We start from the raw sequence: 22,343 nt of genomic DNA on the forward strand, positions 1-22,343 counted from the left end.
GGGGAGGCCGGGAGGGAGCCCTGGAGGCAGCGGCTCTGCCATTCACCTCCCAGGCTCACCGTCGTGTCCTTGGGAGGGTGGAGAGGTCTAACTTCTGGGGTGCCCGTCGGCCCGTCCCCGAGCCCTGCAGCTCAGCCCTGTCCCTGTTGGGGGCTCGGGGAACAGTGGAATGGGCTCCTTTTAGGGTTCCTGCAGGACCGCGGCGCTTTTGTCGCTCGGCGGTGATTTGGCGCCCTCCCCCGCCCCCCAGCTGTGAACTTGTGCCTGGCGCTCCTGGGAGAGGCGCCGCTTGCCTCCGGGAGAGAACTCCTAAGTGCTCGGCCGAAAGCCCGAGCGTGCCGGAGGGGCCTGGAAGGAAGAGGAGACCCCCGGGGCATGGTTCCTGCTAAGTGGTTTTCTGGACCATCTGTCCTCCAAGGACTCGACAGGCTGCTCTCTCGCAGCCCCAGGGTGTTGCCGCCTCCTTCCACCGCCTGCCTGTAGATGTAGATAGGAAATAGTCCCGCCCGGCAAGCTGCGGGGAGAGGGCAAGAAAGGAGGTTTGGGCGATCCTTGGGCATCTTGGGCTGCGCGTTGACTTTACTCTTGTGATACCTGCCCCGTTTCCAGGGCTCCCAGTTCCGTCCTGTGCTTTCCAAGGCGGTTCTCCTGGCTCACGGGGCAGCGGGCAATGGGAGGGGGCAACTGGGCTGGCGCTCGCTGTCTGTTGGCGCCCAGTTGGGCTGCGACGCTCGCAGCGAAGGTGATGTCAGCGTCTTTAGACTTACGTAAGAAGCTTCCTCCGGGGGCTGCAGCAGCTGCGCCGGTGCGCAGTGGCCTTGGAGTGCGCTGGACCCAGGCACTTTCCAGGCACCCTTCCCCGGGGATTTCCGGGCACCTCTGTCTCCGCTCCAACCAACGCCACACACGCCTCGTGGTCCCTGCCCGCCCACACCTTCTCCCTCTTTCCCCCCCAAAATCCCTTTGAAGCCCACTTCGGAAATTCGCTGTTTTTCTGCAATAACAATAATAATAAGCTAATGAAGAAATGATGTGCGCGATGGGTTTTCGCAGCTGTAAAAGACCCGGAGTTGGGTTAATGACTGGTTGTTTAAAGGGCAGTTCCGGGGATGAGTTCTGGAAGGAATTAGGACTGCCGTAGGCCAAGTCGTATTTTACTTTTGGGACTTAAAATGAGCTCTTTAATCCTGCCTCCTTTTTTACCCCAAACCACACAGCAGGGCCTGACTGGGCCCTGGCTTTGCCTAAGCTGCTAGCAAGGGAGTACAGTTGGGCGAGTGGTGATTTCCCTGCAGAAGTCTTATAGAGAAGTCTCATAGCCTGTGAAGTGTGTGTGTGTGTCAGTTAACTTTCACACAGGTGGAACTTGGTGTGGGCACACACGCTCTGCCTTTCCTGTGGAAGCACTGGTGGGCAGGTGGGCCTCAGCTGAACAGTCCTCGCGTGTCCTCTCCACCGTCTGGTGTGCAGGAGGATGTTTGAGGAGGTAGGGGCGGAGAGGCTGGGCAGCGTGGCGCACGGCTCACCCACTCTACACACACTTCGATGCAAACAGAGCTGAGGTTAACATCAATCATAGTTGTGGATGGATTTAACATCTCCTGTTATTTTTTTTAATTGTGGAAAAGCATTCCTGCCATACTTCGTGGCCAGATGTCCCTTCTGTCCATTTAAATCTAGGACGTCATTGTTTTTGTTGGAGGTCATAATAAGGCATTGCCTTCAGGAGCGCAAGCACAATATTATGTGTTTCAGTTCTGGGTGCCCAGCACGCCGAGTCTGAGTAGGATTTCTGCTGCAGCACGTGCTTTGAGGGGGAGGTGCTGTCGGGAAGCACAGGGGGCCGGGAAGCAGTCAGAGTGGGCAGGGGGTTCTACGCCAGTGTGAGCTGATAGGCCTGGGCACCTCGGGTTGCCTAGCTGGGAATGCTCTGAGTTCAACACCTAGTCTACTGAGGAACTGAAGCAGCCGAGGCGGTTCTGCACACACTGAGCAGTTGCAGCAAGAAGGCCCTGGCACCCGGGCCCTGGCCTGTGTGTGCTCCGTCGTGCTCCCAGGGCCAGGCCTGTGGTGTGTACAGCCTGCCCGCGGAGGTCGAGCAGGGCGGGGACTGTGTGTCGGGCACAGGGACATTCAGTGCAGTGTGTATATCCCTCTAGAGTGCACCAGCCTGTGCATACGGGCCCTTCTGCACCTGCCTGAGGGTGTCTGGGTTCCTCTCGCTGACCTCACCGGCCCCCAGAGCAGCCTGCTTGCTGGTTCGTCCTTAGCTGCTCCCTACAAGCCGGGAATGGCGGGCGGGGCCTGATCTGCCGCACACTTTGGGAAAGTGGCTCCAGAGGTAAGCCTGAGGCTGCCAGGCCAGGTGTGCCTGGTGATGGTGGTGAAGACAGTGGGAGTAACTGCGGACGGGGAGAATTCAGACTCTGAATTAATTATGGAAATAGTGTGAAAAACATAGCTAAAGATGACTCCTAGCTTTTATTCGTTAATTTTCTTGCTTAGATAACTCAGTCTAGGTGGTACCATTCCCAAAATAGGGAAGCCTATTGAGGGAGCAGATATTTTGTTGTGGAGGGAATGCGACGATAGTTTTCTGTTTGAGTCATGTTCAAGTTTGCACCAGCTGATGTGTTACACAAGCACACGTGTGAGTCAAGCGCTCAAAAGAGATGTCCGCTTGGGGCCAGGGACAGTGCAGGTAGTGAAAAAGGGGCCAGGCCTGGTCTAGGGGAATCCGACTTTCAAAGACAGCACAGGAAAGAGGCTGAGAAGAAACACCTGCGGGGCATGAGGCCTGGCAGGAAAGCATGCTGGGACAGACGCTAGGAGGTGTTTCCAGAGGAGAGGAGAGCAGACTCGGTCAAGTGCTTCTGGCAGTCAGGTGCGTACTGACAAGAGCCGGTCGAGTTTGCTAAGGTCCATGTGGTTAGTGGTATTGCTAGGTGCCATTTTAATGGAGGGACCGTGACGAAGGCCGGATAGGAAGGGCTGGGAAAAGAGCAGGGGCAGTGTAGGTGGGAATGCTGGTGCAGACCACTCCCGCGAGGAGCAGTGGCTGGAGGGGAATGCCGTCGTGAGGCATGGTTGCCTAAAAGATACTGCTCATTTAGATTGTGTTTGGATTTCACGGAGAGGAAGAAATTGATGCTCGTGGAGAAAACGCAATATTTGTGGAAGTCCTTGAGTAGCCCAGAAGGGACCAGATGGAAGCCCTGGTTCCTCTGGAGATCTCGAGGGGCTTAGAGCTGCCAGCTGGGCGGGCTGGCGGGTGACAGTGCTGGCATGCGGGCTTCTGTGAAGTGTGTGGCCAGATCATCAGCTGAGCGGCCTTGCGCAACGTGAGGAGAGGAGTGAGGAGAGGAGGGGGGGGTCAATAAGTTGTCTCATGGACGGAACCTGGATGCGACAAGGAATTATAGTGGAATTATGTGGCTGTTTTGAGAGCCTTCTGAGATTCAGTGTCAAACTTGAACTGAGGTCAGCTTTGGCGTCACTGACACCTGAGCCTTTGGAATTACTTCATGGACCTCGGCACCCAGATGTTCACCTTGAGACATTTTAACGTTGCTTGTGTTTTGATCCTATTTAGTTGCCACATTTCTTAGTAAGCTTTATATTAAAGTTTATCATTATGTGCAGAAAAGAACACAGATAAGTGGTCACCTTGATTATTTTTTGCAACACAAGTAACCCGTGTAACTACTCAAATCAAGAAATAAAACATTAACAAATTAAAAAAGAGAAATAAAACTTTACATTACCTGGAACACCCAGTGTCCCCTCAAGTCCCCTACTGCTTACTGTCCCCTCCCAAAAGGAAACCACTCTGTTGAGTTCTACTCCATTAATTAGATTTTAGTGTTTTTGAACTTTGAGTAGACTTATATGTAATTTTTAGCATCAAGCATTATTCATTTAACATGTAAGAGTTTTTTCATTTTGTTGCCTGTATAGTAGATTGTTCATTCCCATTGCTGAATAAAATTTCATAGTGTGTGCATACCACAATTTCTAGGTCCATTCTCCTGATGATGAACATTAGATTGCTTACAGTTTAGAGATATTACTTTGAACATTATAAATGCCTTTTGATGGGCCTTTAAATTTTTAGAACTTAATTGATTCTATGTATTTGAAAGGAGGTGGAGCAGGGGAGCGGATGTGTGAGAAATCCATCCATCCACCCATCCTGTGTGGTTCACTCCCCAGTGTCCACCACAGGCAAGGTTCCGGCAGGCAAAAGCCAGGAGCTACAGACTCAATCTAATACTTCTGTGGAGGTGGCAGGGCGCCACCTACTGGAGCCACCGTTCACTACTTCCCAGCCTCTCCAATTGCAGAAAGCTGGACTGCAGAGCAGAGCTAGGACTCAAAGCTAGGCATCTGGATGTGGGATGTGGGGGGTCCCAAGGCTTAATGATGCTGCCAGATGCCCACTGCTTGATGAGTTAATGTATGCACAGGTGTTTGGTGTATAGCTATAAGAATTACTGGAACAAAGGGAATGGATAGGTTAGTTTCAGTAGATAGGACCCAACGGTTTTCTAACCTGGTCACACCAGTTGACACTCCACACACTTATGCTCCAGCTGTTTTTCCTCCCCAGCAATATTGATAGTGTGTTTTTAATTGTGGCTACTCCAGTGAGTGTGTAATGAAATCCACTGTGGTTTTACTTAATATTTCTCTGATAGTCTGTGAGGTTGGACCCCTTTTCATGCGTATTGTTTTAACTAATTGGATATTCTCTTTTGTGAAATATCTTCTACATCTTTCATCATTTTTTATTTTTTATTTTTTTAAAAGATTTTTATTTTTTATTGGAAAGTCAGAGATACAGAGAGGAGAGACAGGAAGATCTTACATCCGATGGTTCACTCCCCAAGTGGCTGCAACGGCTGGAACTGAGCCGGTCCGATACCAGGAGCCAGGAACTTCCTCCAGGTCTCCCCCATGGATGCAGGGTCCCAAGGCTTTGGGCCATCCTCCACTGCTTTCCCAGGTCGTGAGCAGGGAGCTGGATGGGAAGCGGGGCTGCTGGGATTAGAACCGGCACCCACATGGGATCCCGGGTGTACAAGGAGAGGACCTTAACCACTATGCTATCGCACAGGGCTCCATTTAAATTTTTTTAGTATGGTTCTTATAGCTCTTCTTTTCTTGTGGGAGTTGTTCATGTTGTTGACATGAATAATTTGTCATCTGTAAGTATAAGCCCATTTCAAAAAGCTTGTGAAAATGGAATTTAAAGATAAGTTTATTTTGGCATGAAAACTTAAATTTCATTCATAGATTTTTCATATTATACATTTCCTGGGAACTTTTTGAAGAGTGTGTGTTGCAAATATCCTTTTCTTCTTACTGCCTTGCCTTTTCGTTGTCTTAGAGCAGAAATTCTTATTTTCATGTAGCCTGGTTTACCAGTTCTTTCATTGCATAGTGTGTGTATTTGTGTGTGTGTGCACACGTGCGTGCTTTTTTGTTCATTCATGAAGGTATCTCGTGTGTTCTGGAAGCTTTTTTGTTTTGCCCTTGTTATTAGGAGTCAGGATTCATAGGGAGTTGTTGTTTGCAAATTGCGTGAGGTAGGGATTAAGATGAACTTTTCTGTATGGGTACACAGGTGACCAATTGCTGCTTACTGAAATGACTGGCATTTCTCTATTGCATTGTAATATTTGTCGAGTAGATTTAATTGTTTAGCTAACACTTAGTTGTTATTTCCATTAGTTTTATATGAAATACCTTATTTAATCTTCACAATAACTCTATGACAGATGTGCTGTTGTTTTCTCAATTGATGAGGATTAGGAACTTCTTCCAGGTAGCAGCAGCTGGAGAGTGGTGTGGCTCACGATTAGGCTCTAACTCTGAATTAACAGCTATATTTATAGCCAGTAGATTTTTCTGCTATGTGTTGCCACATAAATGTACAGAATTACTATGTTAAAACAAAGGCCTTTAGGAGCTGGCGCTGTGGCTCAATAGGCTAATCCTCCACTTGCTAGCACTGGTATCCCATTGGGCACCAGTTTGTGTCCACTTCCCATTTAGCTCCCTGATTGTGGCCAGGGAAAGCAGTGGAGGACGGCCTTGGGACCCTGCACCCATGTGGGAGACCTGAAGAGGCTCTGGGATCCTGGCTCTGGATGGACTCAGCTCTGGCCATTGCATTTGCTTGGGGAATAAACCAGCAGATGGAAGATCTTTCTCTCCTTCTCTCTGTAAATCTGCCTTTCAGATAAAAAATAAATAAATGAGAAACAGAGACAAACAAAACCCACAAACACCTTTCATGATAGTCTCCTGTCAAGTTGGAAGCCTTATTTCTTTCTGTTTTACTTCTTTTCCTCCTCCTGACTTCCCCAGCTTGCACCCTAGTTCAGCTCTATGCACCTGTCATACTGAACTATCCAGTGTTACCCCAGCTTCCCAGACTTTCTTATTCTTCATGCCAGTGTATATATGGCTCTTTCCTTCTGGGCCATTTTCACTGATTTCAGTCTTTAATATTCAGCTGGCGTATCATCTTCCCTATGATGTGGAATTTGAGTTCTTGTCTACCACTGTCTTACCCACAACGTTTTTAGAACTCTGCTCAGTTTTAACTTAGCTTTTGCCATCGCATACTGCAGAGCCCATCAGTGTCCCGTCTGTATGCCTTCAGCTGTCACCTCTCAGGCTGAATGCTGCTTGCTGAAGACTTCTGTGACACTGCCAAGGGCTGCTGTTTATCTGGCCAATAGACTGTGTTGGCTTTGCACGTAGGTGAACCAGATGTGGCAACCAATGAATTCCCCTGCCGCAGCCCTCAGTCTGGTATGTGCTCTCCAGTAGCACTGACCACCAGGGCCTGCAGTGATGACTGGATAACATTGCCTTCCTGTCTCTGTCTTGTTTCCTCGCTTTTATTTAGGTGTTTTCTGGAATTACCTTGCACATAAAGTACTTGCACTCAGTCTTGCTTTGGGGGCAACTCAGACTAAAAATATCTGTTAATTGCTTAAACTGTGAGGTTTAAGTACAGGGGCGATGTTAGAAGTGATGTTTCTCACTTGGTTTACTTATACTGTTTCCCTCAGAATGATGCGATGCATGGTCTTCGGCAGTTCAGAAAGGCACTGCCATTGGTGCAGTGGTTGAGGTAGCTCTCCGAAGGCCTGTGGCCCCCATCACTGTGCGTGGGTTTGAGTCCTAGCGCCACTCCTGATCCAACTCCCTGCTGATGTGCACTCTGGGAGGCAACAGGGGATCGTGTGAAGCTTGGGCCCCTGTGCCAATGGGGGAGACCTGGATTGAGTTCCTATGTCCCTATTTTGGCCTAGCCCAACCCTGGTGGTTGGAGGCTTTTAGGTGCAAAGTAGTAGACCGTAGAGCTCTGTCAAATAAAATCAATTAAAAAGTAAAGTTTATGATGAATGCGTATTATGAAAAACTATGTGCATGGATTCCAATATTGCACCAAAAATAATTTCTGATTTAATTCACTTTTCAGAAATGTTTTCAAGTACCTTTGTACTAAGCATATCTATGACCCCTACCAGCACTGTCTGCAGTGAGTGTGGCAAGAACTGTCGCTATCTTTAGCGTACTTAAAGTGTGTATGCCTCGATAGATGTGAAGGGTGACCTTCAGGGCACCAGCAGCAAGAAGGGGCATGAAAGGAGCTGAAGTCTGCGATGGTAATGCCAACCCCCAGTCCCTCAGCGTTTCACAGGCCTGCTGTGGAGCGTGCTGCCCATTGGCTGGTGCAGTGGGTCAGCAGCTGCCCCAGCACATCCACACTCCCTATCTTAGAAGCAAACACAAAAACCACTAATGCCTGAAGGCAGTTGGGAAGTAGCCCGTCTGGTCCCTTGCTTCTGCTTTTCCTCTGTCTTCTGCTCATTCTGCCACTCACAGAAGCCTTCAACAGGCTACTCAGTGTGTTTTCTTGGAGGTTTCGGTAAGCGTGGTTAAGTTCCCTTTTCTCCTGGCTATGCTGAGCGAATTTTTCTGAGCCATTGTGAGATCCTAACAGCTCCATTGAAAGTGGCTTTTAAAGCCATCACAGAATGATTGAGAAGAAAGCAATCTTGCAAAGGTCAATCATTCATGGATGTAATTTCCCCATAACTGGTAACAGTAACTTTTCTTTCTAGACTCTTTTTGTTGTATGGCATTGGGCTTTTAAATCAAAACCACTACTTAGAAAATTCTTGCAATTCTGTTGGGCTGATACTGCTAAGGTGGTGACAGTGAAAGTGTCCTTCCTGTGTGTGGAGGCCCTTTTCACAGAGTGCCATCAGAAGAATGTAAAATCCAGCCAAACTCTCAGAAATGTCTTCCGGCACAGAGTCTGTGACCACCTGGACTGAGCATCACCTGCAGGTTGAAATGGCACCTAAATGTAATGAAGGACAATTTGAAAAAAATGCTGAAATTTTATTTTGATAGTCCGCTTTGTTTTGACTAAAAATGGAAGGTCACAAGATTTTGTGGCTGACTCTTAAAATATTAAAGATGTATTCTCGGAACAAACTGTTGATCATAAGAGTTCCTGAAAGTTCTTTTGGCATCAAGAATTCTTCATGTTTCACATGTTAATAACTAGTGGAAATCAAGGTGATAAGGTGGAAATGGTTTCTGAGTATACTGACCTGATTCTAGGGTGGAAATTTGTAGAGACAAGGTTTTAGAGAACACCGGCCTGTCAGCCGGGAGGTCAGGGACCCTGTCTAGTTCGTTGTTGTGAGTAACTAGGACAGAAATAACCCATTTTTGTTTCTGACATTAGTGACATCTCTGAATCCATTAATGACAGAAATAGTAATCTGAGGACCTAGGCAATGACATGGTGACTAATCATTATTAAGGTCCTCAGGCTTTCAGAGTGAAATAAGCCAAGAACAAAGCTAACCTAGAGGAGTCATAGAGCCTTGAGATCCGAGATGGGAAGCACCTTTGTAGCCATGGAGTCAGCTTGTTCAGGATGGGAATCATTTTCAGGACGTCCGGCAGCAGTAAGTGCTCCCCTCCGCCCAGAGTCTGCTCTGCACCGTTCCCATTTGCAAGCAGTCCTAATGTACGTTGAGACTCTGTAATGTCAGTCTGGTAGTCTCATTTCTCGTATCCGGAGCCTTATGGAATCTGCCACAATCTTTTCTTGAGGACATCTCAATGTCCCAGGTCGCTAGTAAAGCCTCTGCTAAGCTTTCTCATCCCACTATAACTTTCAGTTCCTTCAACTAGGCCTCCTAATACAAAGTTTCTAATCTCCTCTCATTCTGATCATCCTCCACCACAGGCCTAGAACACAAAGAGATCCAACTCTCTCTGTGTGGTTTTTAAAATATTTATTTTTACTGGCAAGGCAGATTGACAGAGAGGAGAGACAGACGGATCCTCCGTCTATTGATTCACTCCCCAAATGACTGCAATGGCTGGAGCTGAGCCGATCTGAAGCCAGAATCCAACTTTTCATATAAATATAGCATCAGGACTAAGGTACTTCTTGTTATTTTAACCATAAAATTAGTGCTTTTATGGACTAACTATTTCTTTATGGTGGCAGTCTTCAAAGTGAGGTCTTTTTCTTTCCTGTTGCACGTGCCCAGTTGGTATTTTAAATTTACATTTCACGAGACTCTTTCATTGTCTCTGTTAAATTGTATCTTTCTGGCTTTGCTCTTTCCTTGGCAATCAGTGGTGGTGGTTTGAAATCTTGATTCGGTGTGTCAGCTATTGCCCACAGACACCATAAACATGCTTCTAAGCCATCATAGACATCTTCGATAAGATTATTGTTCAGATGGATTTAAGGCCAGAGGCCGTTGGGAAGAGTGCCAGCAACTTCCCTCCAAGATGACATCTGTTACTCAGTGTCTGTGAGTAGCATTGTTGTAGCAGAAGCCATGCATGTACCATTTCCTGTCCAAACCTCAGTTCTCCACCTTGCCATAACATCTACCATCATGACTGTCAAATGGTTTGCTGAAATCAAGATATTGTTTGTGCCATTCCTTTGATGTCTAAGTCTAATAACACTACTCAAATGGAAAGTGAAGTTAATCAGCTTCAGACCAGATCAGCTTATAGCAATTAGAGTGGCCATTGAATTTTCATCCTGTGTAGTAGGTAGTTTATTTGGGGGAATCTGCTTTGACCCTTTGACCATAAGATACAGTTTTTGATTACAAGAGAACTCTCTGGGTCCTCGTGTCCATTTCCCTGACTTCAGAGTGCCTGCTTTATAAAAAAAAGTTTTTCTTTGTTTTAGCATACGTGGAGAGAACTTTGGACAGTTGCCCTTTGTTTCTTAAGGAAAGGTATGGAATTCATGAGTTTCAGAGTTTGCTTTGGCTCTGTTGGAGGAAGGTTGGCAAGTTGCTGGTGTATCTGCTGTTAAGTGTGAGGTTAGGAGTGCAGCCCCTGAAGCTGGGCCTGGAGCCACTCCTTCAGCATTGCAGACTTTGGGACAATTTATTGACTCTTCTCTGGTAGTGAATGGAGGTAAAAAGCAGTACCTGCTGCGTCAGCTTATTGGCAAGGCTACGAGTGAGAAGCATGGTTGGCACGCCGTCAGCCCATCAGCTCCTGATCATTATTGGCTTTTCTCGATGAGCACATTAGACGTAGATGGAGACAGATGTTTCTCTGGGTAGTTAAAAAGCTGTGACTGTATGAAATGCCGGCTCATGGGAAGGAGACAGTTGACCAAGCTGCTGGCCGAAGATGTCTATTCAGAATATCTTTTTTCCCCCTTTTTGTCATGCATGCAAGTGTTGAAAGAAAAAATAGTGACTAGCAATCCTTAGCATCCAAATTCATTCATTTATTATATGCCAGGCTCTGTGCCAGGCTCTTGAGTTTCATCAGTGAACAAAATATTACAAAGGACTTATGTGCCAGTGGAGACAGGCAAACCTTGAGCATAATACATTTGTGAAAATTACAGCTCATGTTAGGAGGTGGTAAGCGCTGTGAGAAAAGAGAAGCTGTAGCAGAGTGAGGGGGACCCAGAGAGTTGGAGTGGGGCCACCATTTTCAATGGGATGGGCAGGTGGGCCTCCCTGAGGCAGTGGCGTTTGAGCAATCATTGTAAAGAGATAAGGAAGTTAACTGTATGTAATGTTGGAGGAATAGTATTACAGCAGAGAGAATGAATGCTAGTGCAAAGGTCCTGAGGTGATAGCTTTCCTGGCACACTCCAGGGAGGCTGAGGTAGTGTTTATGGTGAATGCAGAGTGAGGAGTGAGAGGAGGCCTGAGAGGAGGAGGGGTGTGGGGGTGCTTAGAGATTGTGGCTGCCTTGGAATGTCAAAGGATCACTTCGGCAGTTGTGTCAAGAAGAGACTAAGGGAGAGGGAGGAGGGTTCACTCAGGGACATCAAGCAGGAAGCCACCACAGTATTCCCAGTGAGAGATGCTAATGTTTGGGTGGAAGTATTAAGAAGTGGTGAGTTTCAGCTGGGAGCTGAGGACATATCAGTTTCATAGCTAGGACTAGGCAGCTCCACTTGTACAGAAGGCATGCGATTGAACGGAAAAGGACAACCCTTCTCCGCTCTCATGCTGACGGACTTGTTTCAAAGCAGTGCAGAAGAAAGTCCTGCCTGTGATGGTATCCTGCGCTCCTTCTGAGAAGAACAAAAGCAAAATCTCCCGTTGAGATCTGATGTGTTTTGTGAAGCTATTGCATATGAGCAAACATGCGCTCTCCTAGAGTCCGCTGAGTCAAGCCATTTGCTGTCTTGGGACAGTTTTGAAGGTCATCTAATGCCCTTGGAAAAAACCAAGGCAGAAATGTGCAGATCTTCGGTGTGTGGTCTGATAGCTTTCTGCAGATGCTCCCACTGAGTAACCGATTGACAGAGCGGACCCCCTCCTTCTGTCCGGGCATTGCTCTCCTGGGGGAGGAAAACTGTATTTGGGCTCTGATGGCCTTGCCCAGCCATTTCTGCAACTGTGGCATGAATATGGCCCCAGAACTATGGAAACTCCTGGGCTCTCAACTAGGATTAGACAAAGATTTTTAAGACAAATTTGAACAATGGAGTCTTCTCACTTTTGGTCTGATGGTGTGGGGCTGTTTATGACATCTTGGTGCTGGCCTTTAAGACAAACCACATACTGCACATGGGTAAGAGTCTGCTCAGAGTCTCCAGGAGTATCTTATGCGTAGGAACTTTTCCAAGTTGCAACTAAGACCACATTTTGAAAGGTATGAAAAGGTCTGAGGCAAAGTTCCAAGTAGTAGTTTCAGCTGATTCTGCTGCTTGATGCTTTGATGGGAGATGACGAACTTGTTCAGAATGTTTCTGATCCTTACATAAAATGTATTTTCATTTGTGTCATAAAAGCCCCAACTGTGGAATTCAGCTACTTTTAATGTTTAATGCTAAACATCTAAGGGAGGGAAGAGCCTGTAGCTATGAGGACAGATGAAGGCAGTGAGACATAATGTTCATTAGAATATAATATCAATATTTATGTTTCTCTCCAGCCTGCATCTGGACTCCCTTCCTCAAGCCTGTGTTTATAGTTTAATAATATGAGTAAATCTGTGTTTTCCCTTTCAGTTTTGCATCAGAATTCTGCCACCACAGCTGACCCCCTCCGCATCCCTGAAATGAATCATGTGCAAGATAGAGCATGTTTATTGAAAGTTTGATACGAGAAATTAACTGCAAAGGGACAGAAATGAAGCAAGAATAAATGCTGCCCAAATCCTTTTCCATGAGAAAAGACATGGGTTTTCTGTTTCACAAATAGTAGGGACAGAGGCCTTCCGATTTGGGGGCAAGGTGGCCAGAAGTGGGCCAACCCAGGAGAGCCATGGGGAAGGGTGCGTCACTAGTGTTCCGATGCCTTTGGTGTGAGAGGAGGGTTTTGGAATCCTGCTCAGGTATCAGATGTCAGCCAGGGCTCATTGGCCAAGTTTTAGCCTTTGCTAATTAAAACTAAGCTGGTTACCTGGAGGAAAATAGATTGCGTAAGGTCACTTCTTATGCAGCTTTCTTTTAACCCTTTGTGACATATCCTGAAACTAGCCATTCTCAGATTGGTTTATAAGGTAGAATATGAGCATGAGAAATCGGGCTAACTTACAAAGATGTTTGAGTAAAGACGATGAGTAGGGCGGGCCACTAAGGGGACTCGCTTGCCATGAAAGTATGACACATCCTTTGGCTTTGTTTAGGACTATTGAAGAAAGACCAAATTAAACCAAACCAAATCAAACCCTAAAGGCCCCTCCTTTCCTTTTAAACCTGTGCTGTGTCTGCCTCTCAAGCTGCGTCAGGAGTTTCTCTGGGCTCTGGTCTGCGTGGTTGGATCCCACTTCATCTCAGGCTTCTGTCCCTGAGGGACTGGGATTTGACTGTGATCATGTGCTTATGTTTCCAGCCCCTTTGTGGTAAAAAGAATGTGTTAGTCAGTTCCATCGCTGACCAGCTGTATAACCTTGGGAATTTCTTAAACTTGTGTCCCAGCTGCTTTGTCTGTGAAATGAGGATATTGTTAGAACTCATTTCATAGTGTTGAGGATTTTGAGTGATTTCGTTCATAACAGTGCCAGCTACGTGTGACATATACACAGTATGCATACTAAAGGCTTAGGTAGATATGCCATTGAGAATACTATATTTTTGCTGTTGTTTTATCAATATTGTTATCAAGTGGCTTGGGTAAAGGAAATAGGTATAGTGGGTTAAATGGCTGCCTATGATGCTGACATCCCATGTGGGTACCAGTGTAAGTCCCAGCTGCTCCATTTCTGATCCAGCTCACTGCTGGTGTGTCAGAAAACATGGGAGGATGGCACAAATACCTGGGCTCCTGTCACTCACGTGGGAGATCCAGATGGAGTCCCAAGCTCCTGGCATTAGTGTGGCCCAATCCCGGACTTTGTAACCACTTGGAGTGAAGCAGCAATGGAAGATTCTCTGTGTTTGTGACACTCCTTTTCTCCCTCTGTCTATGCATTTCAAATAAAGAAATCCTAAAAAAAAAAAGTGTAAAACCCAGAGCCTGTGGCTCCTTAGCATTGGCATAGAAAGATTTGGTTTCCTGACGTAGCTCGAGAGTCTTCTCCTTACCCAGATGGGTACATGGATACACGGCTGCTCCGTGCAGGCAGCCCGGCAGGAACGTTTCAGCATCTGGCAGTCACTATGCCTTCATTCGGGGCCGTGTGTGTGTGTGGACTTGTGGCACTTGACGGGGGAGGCCTGGATGTGCACCCCAATCCCTGTGTCCTCACTCTCGGGGACGGTCTTTATCTTCCCCCACACTTGCATGTCTTCTATTTTGTGTAGACTTTGGGCATGGAGCAACTAGCAAAGAGAAGAGATTGTAGATCCAAGATGGCACAAAATGGCTAGGTGTTCAGCAACTCTTCCCTCCTCCTGGGCATGCTTCTAGGGCTCTGCTTCCGAGCCTGTGTTGCAGGTAGGTGCAATCATGTGACCGAGGTCTGACCAATGGAATGTTCCAGCTTTAGGCAGGGTGTATTAAAGCTCCTGAGCAATCCTCTGTAATTCCCGTGCTTCCCATTCTGCTCCCTGAACGCAGTTGAGCAAAGGACTCGAAAGTCCTTAGGTATGGTGAGGTCACAGGTAGAAGGAGCGTGGGTTACTGTCTAAACACCTCATTGGACTTCACGAGGAGAGAAGCAATTGTAAGACTGAAGGGATGCATGCTGCAGCAGGCAGCTGGTCCTCACTAACACAGAGCTGCTCTGCAGCTAGCAGAAGGATTTGGTTTTCCTAAAAAGAAACAGATGACAAAGTTACTCCACTAATTTTTTAGGGTCTTCTTTTTCTGAGAAGCATAAAAGACCTGAAAGAATTCTATCTTCCCATGTATCAACACATAGATGTGTGATAGTTTTGGAATTTAAGTATAATACAAGTATGCACAAACAACAGCATATAGTTCCGTGGAGCTGTGCAGACTGAACACACCTTTGAAACTAGCACCCGGAACAAGAAGTAGCCTTCTAGAAATTCAGCCAATGTTCTCTTCTGATTAGACTTTCTCAAGAGTAGATATCACAGTGAACTTAACAGGATGCATCATTTTGCCCATTTTGGAATCATATAAAATATGCTTTTCTTACATCTAGATTTTTCAATTCAGAATTACATTTTGTACCTATGTTACTGCATATAATCGTAGTATATTCTCATTGGTATGTAGTATTCCTTTCTGTGCTTTATTTTCTCATTCTTTTGATGGGCATTTGGATAATTTCCACTGAATATATTGCTAGTAAAGAACATTTTGGTTCCTCCCTCTTAACCCAACAGGTTAAAAACTGCTTGGCCTGCACTTTTACAAAGTGTTCTCCCTTAAGATGCTTTGAGGTTTGATAGTGACTATTCTTGTTCTTTGTTGTGGCTGGAGTTTCAGATCTAGGCCAAGTAAAAGCCTTGGTGTCCTAAGTGGAGGAAACCTGATCTACTTAAACAAGCCCCTGCTCCCCCTTTTCAGGGAAAGCATAGTTTTGGGGCCTTTGGAGTCACAAACAGCATCTCAAGACTGTGTTTCCCACCACCTTGTCATTGGAGTTGGATGTTGGAATCTTTCTTGGCACTGTTTAGGTCAGTAGTTGTTTGCTGAGGAGAATCCTCTTGGATTCTTGAATTGCTTCCTTTCCTTGGGGAGGGATGGGGAAGAAGAGCAGGAGTGATGAGGTCTCTGATCCCTTGGCACAGTTAGCCTTGGCCTTGCTCTGTCTCACTGCCCATGCTTTATGGCTGTATGCAAGATCTCAGTAAAGCAGAGCGTGTACAAGAGTGAGAAAGAAAGTAGAGGAAGGTGTTTCTATCCATTGACTAAGGTGGCTGATTCTTGGGGCCCTGCCCTTTGCATCTTGCATATCTTACCTATAAAGTAGCAACTCCTGATTAGATAGAACTTCGTAGATTTCAGGGTTCAAAAGGCTTCAAGCAATTTCTGAAAGGGGGCACTTTGCTTTGAAATCCCTGAGGGAGACCCAGCTTAGCACACTTGGGCTGAGATTGAAAGTCCTGGATTCCATGAGTAGTGCGCCAGCCCTGCCCACGTCCCACAGCCGCACAGGCTCCCTCCCTGTTTGGTTTAAACCAACCAGGTTGGCAGAACTGAAGGGTGGAAGGATTCAGTCTGTGGCTTCCCCTTCCGGAGGATCAGGCATATCTGAAACATCCTCCTGGCCAAACACACCCAAGACTTGTGCTTTAATTGACCCTTGGTTTACTGTGGGTGTGAAGTGTACAAAGCCTTTTGCAGTTAAGTCTGACAAATGGGTGCTGGAAGCCACAGGGGCCTTCACTGTTGAGTGACACACAGTTGGGGCTGTGGAAGTGGGCTTTGTGATAAATCTGAACATGGCTTTGAACTTTGTAGTAAATGCTTCATCCTTTCTCCTAACTAGAGGATATTTGAGGTAATTTTTTCCATGAGGGAATTGCTTTGCACCATTAACCCTGATTTCCTTCAGATACAGAGAAGACTGTATCATTTGATTCTGGCTTTTAATAACTGACAGAGGCCTAGTAGGACAGCACTGTGGAGTCAGAAGTTACACAAGGGGATGCTGGTTTTCACTTGCCAGATGTGAATGCAAATGAGTGTGGGGGCAGAAAACAGGCCTTTAAAGACCCACACACTCTGAGGGTATGGGAGACTCTTGCCTGAATCCAGAGTTTGGCCCGGTTGCTTTCCTTTCTGTAGGATAAGGCTAACCCCAGGCCTGTAATGTATTGCTCTTCAACTGCTTGACTTTTTCCTGCCCTGCCACCCAGTTTTTTTGGAAGCTTGCTGCTTTTTTGTCTTAGAAGATTGAATGCTACCAAGGGGATTGTGCTAGACAAGTTCAGACAGACATCAAGTGAGTTCACACACACACACACACACACATACACCCAAAGATTTGTTGGATGACTGCTAGTACTATCTGGTCTTATTTCACAAATCCCCCAACCTTCTGTGGTGGCAGTAATGAGGGAACAAAAGGTTGGGGCCCAAGGAGTCGGGCCGTCTTCCCCTGCTCTCTCAGGCCGTTAGCAGGGAGTTGGGTCAGAAGTGGAGCAGCCAGACTTGAATCAACATTCATATGGGATTATTGGTGCTGCAGGCAGAGGATTAGCTTGATACACTACAGCGCAGGCCCTGGGAGCCATTTGATATAACAAGGCCTTTACTACTTTAACTTTTCTGTTTCTTTTCTAACTCAGTGGTTGCTCCTGAAAGCTGGTATAAATGAACTGTGGGTCACCTCAGTCCAGAAAAGCATCAAGCCAAATTACAATACATTGCTTTTTTCAATATTTTCAGAAAGGCCAAGATGAAAATATGACAGGGATCGAGTTTGGGGTAGGAATTGCAGGGGGGCGGGGGTAGGTGGAAGAGTACTTTCAGGTACTGCTGATGGGTTTACATATCAGTATTTCTATCTGGTAAGCAATTGGCTTTTGTGAAATTCATACATAAAAAAATTGTATGCCAGGGGAACTTTTGGCACAGGCCTGCATCCCATGTTGCAGTGTCTGGCTTCAATCCCTGACTCTGGCTCCTGACCCCAGCTTCCTGGTAATGATCCTCTAAGTAGTTGGGTCCCCATCACGCGTACAGGAGAGCTGGGTTGTGTCTCCAGCTGTGGCTCCCAGCCCAGCCTAGCCATAGCTGTTTGCAGGCCTTTGAGGGGGAACCAGAGACTAGGAGCTCTCTCTTCCCCTCTCCAGTAAGGAAGCAGTACAATTAGGCAGCTCTGGAACTAGATGTTCTAGTAAAATCCAACTGCATGTCCAAAATATCACTTCAGAATTTAAGAAAATAGTTGCAGAAATAAAAGAAAATAAAAGCATGTGTAGGTGCCTCAGTGTTGCTTTTAAATAAGAAATACTAGAAATAGCCTAAATGATTAACAGCATGAAGTTGGCTTATCAACTTTACTATATATTGGTATAGCAGACATTTCTATATGTTCTTGCAGTGGACTGTTCTGCCACCATTAAAACAGTGATAGTAGTGGATGCTTAGTAATCAAGACATAATTTCAAAGTGAAAAAGATTTGTTGCCAAGTTGTATTCCATGTTATTGTATGTTTATTGAGAGTATATAGGAGTACAGAAAGAAAAGGTTCTGAAAGCATATCTACTAAATCACTATTTTTAAAGCATGTTGTGGTCAATTAAGACACAATGACAAATGTGCTTTACTTTGTGAGCCAGTAGACACATATAGCTGAAACGATAGTTTGATATCAATGCTCACATTTTGACTCTATGATAAATACATTTATTTATTTGTTCTTTATTGTTATCCTATCCTTTCCTGCCCTATTCCACATCATTCCAACTCCATGCCATTTTTCTTCTACTTTCTTATATTGCATTTTAAAAATGCTGGTTCCGGAGCTTATGGAACTGTATCATAAAAAATAAAAATAAAGAAATTCAATTTAAAAATTAAAAAATACACATATAGAACAAGAAAAAATTTCTGGTCATGATCCACTGTGTTGATTTCAATATCTCCTGATGGGCCACAGACCAAAGTTTGAAAACCACTGCTCTGAAATGTTAATGGCGGTCATGTGCCATGATAGAGAGTATATGTAACTCCTCTTGGGGCAGAGGGCAAGAACTTTTTGTTTCAGTGCGTTAATTTTGTAATACAGAAATGAATGGAAATTTGAAAATGATATAATAATTCCCTTAATAAAATAGCAACTTTTCAGGAACACACTGATTATATAAAATATCAAGTACTTAATTATTGAGCACTGGGAATGTTCTGGGAACTTTACACAACATTTTGCCAGGAAAAATAAATCCATTGAGACACGTAGCTCCAGCAAAGGACAGGGCAGTCAGACCTGCCCCTCTGCCATCACAGCAGAGCCCCAGCACGTGCACTCGGTGTTGGCGCATCAGGTCTCTGCTTTCATGACTGTTCCTTTCTGGGTTGCATAATTTTTTCAAACTCATTCTTCATCTAAAAAAAAGCTATTAAATTAATAAGTCTTCTTGCTGGATAGATTATCTTGGTTTACAGTATTGTCTAAGCTAGCCTCCTGTAAAGCTAAAGGCAATTTTAAAAGGAAGGTAGTCATTAAGAATTTAGGGCAGGAAGCAGCAGCTTTGAAGGAGGCTGGGAAGGCTCCCTGGCTTCAACCTGTTCACTTCCGCCCTGGCTTCCTGCTTTTAGTACCCAGCTGGGAATCTACAAAACTGCTCCGTAGCCCCACACTTCACAGGAGCACACGAACCAGGGCACAGCATGTGAAGCGTGCTGGTGTTCTCTGGGCATGCTGGAGGAAACTCGCTGGCGAGCAAGCAAGACAGTGATTTCCGGGGAGATTTGCTTTATGTAGAACTCAAGTCAATGTGCTCAGGAGCCAGCTGTCCCGGGGCTGGGGGTAGGGAAGAGCCTGCAGGTTGGGCTGAATGGTATTTCAGGATAGGGGTTTGGAGAGACACTTCCTGCCTTTGACAGGAATTAATGACAGCAAATAGCAGGTTGCTTTCCAAGATGTAGTGATGCAGGTATTGTTTCAGAGTTTATGCAGATAAACTGGCAATTCTGAAAACATGATTTGGAGCCTTGGCTGTTGGCTCACAGAATAGGCTAAAGGCTCCATTCATTCTACCTCTGACACGTTGAATAACATGTCACAGTTCCTACGTACTCCCTGATTTGTTTGGTTCTGATCTAATAGTTATCCATGCACATGGTGTTTTTCTCCAGCCAGCCATTTTCGAAGTATCCATTTACACAGTATTTCTTGACTAGATACTCTGTGTTGAGGGCTCTGCAGCAGAGATGAGCGGGGAAGGGGTTCCGGAAGGAGGAACAGCAGTCTGCACACTTGAGTTGCTTACAGTCTGGGGAAGCAGAGCGCAAAGAAAGCTAGTCCATAGAATAGGCTGTGCCAGCCTGGCGTGGGTCGTGCGGAACTAGCTGTCCTCTTCTGGCCTGGAGTCATGGAGTAGTAACCTAAGAGTCCTCCGAAACACTGAAGGGCATAGTGTTTCCCAGATAGTGCACAGACCTGTGGAATGGCATTCTAGCAGGCAGGAAGAGGAGGGAGAGGAAGCCGGACAGATGGTTCACCGAGAACCAGAACAGGTTCCTTGTCATTTGTTTTACATGTCAAGGTTTCATGTAAACATCCTAAGAAATCATTTGAGGAAAAGGCGTGACTGTTTAATGATAATTTGCAAATTATTGAACTCATCTACCGAACTTTTCTTATTTTTCTTGTTTAAAAATCGAGGCCCCGAAAGGTGAAGTGGCTGGCCCAAATTTGTAGAACTGGTTAGTGAACAGTCCAGGAATACGATCTTGTCTTCCAGCTTCCGTGGACATTGCCTCTAAAACTTAACTTTTCTGGTGTAACAAATGACTCCAAAACTCAGTGATTTAAACCAGCCGTCATTTGTTTAGCTTATAATTCTCTGAGCTGGAAAGTGAAGTTGCACTCAGCTGTGTGGTTCTTCTCGCTGAGATCATCCCTGTTTGTGATGCATTGATGACCAGCTGAGAAGTCCCCAGGGCACTGGCTGCTCCAAGGTCCTCTGAGATCTGCTGGATGCCTGAATCCTGGGCAGGGGGCATCGGCTTTACTGAGTCTGGGGTTCCAGCAAAGCAAGGCAGCATGCAGAGCCTCTGGAGGTGCAGGCTTGGGGTGGGTAAAAGCCACGAGACTCATTCAGGCAAAGGAGTGAAGCAAGACACTATTTCTTGATCAAAGAATTGTAAGGTATGTGGGGACAGGGAGAGGAAAATTGTCCTTTTTTGCTATCTACCACAAGAATACTGAGTTATTGCCCTTTTTTTCTTAATTTGGACACAGGAAAAATGCATGTTTGAGACTGCTATTTACTTCCAGAGCCATCAATTCAGACTAGCCATGACTCCTCCTATACACAGTGGGGCCTCTTGCCTACTTAGAGTGTCAAGCTGCTTGTGTCTGAGGCAGATGGCAGTTCCTGGTAAGGGGCACTACCTCGAGACGAGCCCTGCTTTACTCCTAATGGCAGTGTATGGACAGCCTGTTCTGTGGAAAGGACCCTTCAGCTCTTGTTGAGCACTGAATTCATCCTCATGGTTTCCACAAGCAATGCCTGAGTGACTCCTGGGGATCAGGTACATTTCCAGGTGGCTCCTAACCTCAGGTAATTCATGATCGAGCAGGGAAAGCAGAAAGATAAATACATTATTTCACTGGAGTCTGAAGGGAAAGAGGCCTGGAAATTGGGTTTCTTTTCCATGGCATTATTGTTTTTGTAATAAGAAGATAGCAATGCAGTCATTTAGATAGATGCAGAAAAAAACATTTGATTAAGTTCACATCCTTTTACAGTGAAAACACTTATCCTGAGAACAGAATTGAACTTCCTCAACCTGACAAAGGCAGGACAGCTGGGAGAAACGCCCAGCCGACATCCTTAGGGTTAGGATGAGAGACAAGACAGGCAGTCGCAGGCTGCTGTTTCTAGTTCACATCACACTGGCGGGTCCAGCCAGAGAAACTGGCCAAAGAAAGGAAGAAAAGCACCATGATTAGAAAGAAAGAAGCAAAAGCAAAATATTTCTTGTCATGTGTGATATGATCTGATATATACAAAATTCTAAGCAGACCACATTAAAATTATTAGAATGAAGTGGGTGTTTCAGGCTTTTTGGATATGTGATCAAGATGCAAAAACCACGTTTATAAGATAAAACAGTAAAACAAGCAAACAAAAAAAGAAATGAAGAAAACCGTTCAATTTGCAAAGTAATTATAAAAGAATAAGATCAATTTAACAAAATAACTGACTTTTCAGCATCAGAAGACCGAACAGTAAGATGCCAGCGCGCCCCAGTCAACACACAGATGCAATGCAACCTCTAGCAAAAGCTCGGCTTAAGCTTCGCAGAAATTAACAGGTTGATCTGAAGGTTTATGTGGAAGCAGAAGGAACCCCAAATAGCCCAGTGTTGGAACAGGAGAATAAAGTTGCAGAACTCACACTTCTTAATTTTAAAATATTTTTCCAAGCTACAGTAATCAAGGCAGTGTGGAATGGTGTGAGGACACAGCTATAGAGCAGAACTGATCGTCCAAAAATGAGTCCTTACCTTGAGGTCAATTGAGTTTTGACAAGGGTGCCAAGATGATTTAATGAAGAAATAATAGTATCCAACAAATGGTGCTGGAACCACTGAATATATCCTTGTAAAAATAGGAGGTTACATCCCCTACTTATATCATCCCCATAAAATTAACTCAAAAAATCTTGTAGATTTAAATGTAGGAGTTAAAACTATGAGTCTTAAGAGAGAATATAGGAATAAGCCTTTGTGACATGAGGGTTTTCAGCTAT

The 22,343-nt window shown here is 45.5% G+C and overlaps 1 protein-coding gene across 1 annotated transcript in view; it reads left to right on the plus strand.

Moving 5' to 3' along the window:
- Nucleotides 1–22,343, plus strand: part of NHS (NHS actin remodeling regulator) — a 325,568-nt gene that overhangs the window by 1,113 nt on the left and 302,112 nt on the right. The window lies entirely within an intron of this gene.

The sequence above is a fragment of the Ochotona princeps genome, chromosome X, assembly GCF_030435755.1.
Source record: "Ochotona princeps isolate mOchPri1 chromosome X, mOchPri1.hap1, whole genome shotgun sequence".
In the NCBI taxonomy this organism is placed as follows: Eukaryota; Metazoa; Chordata; class Mammalia; order Lagomorpha; family Ochotonidae; genus Ochotona; species Ochotona princeps.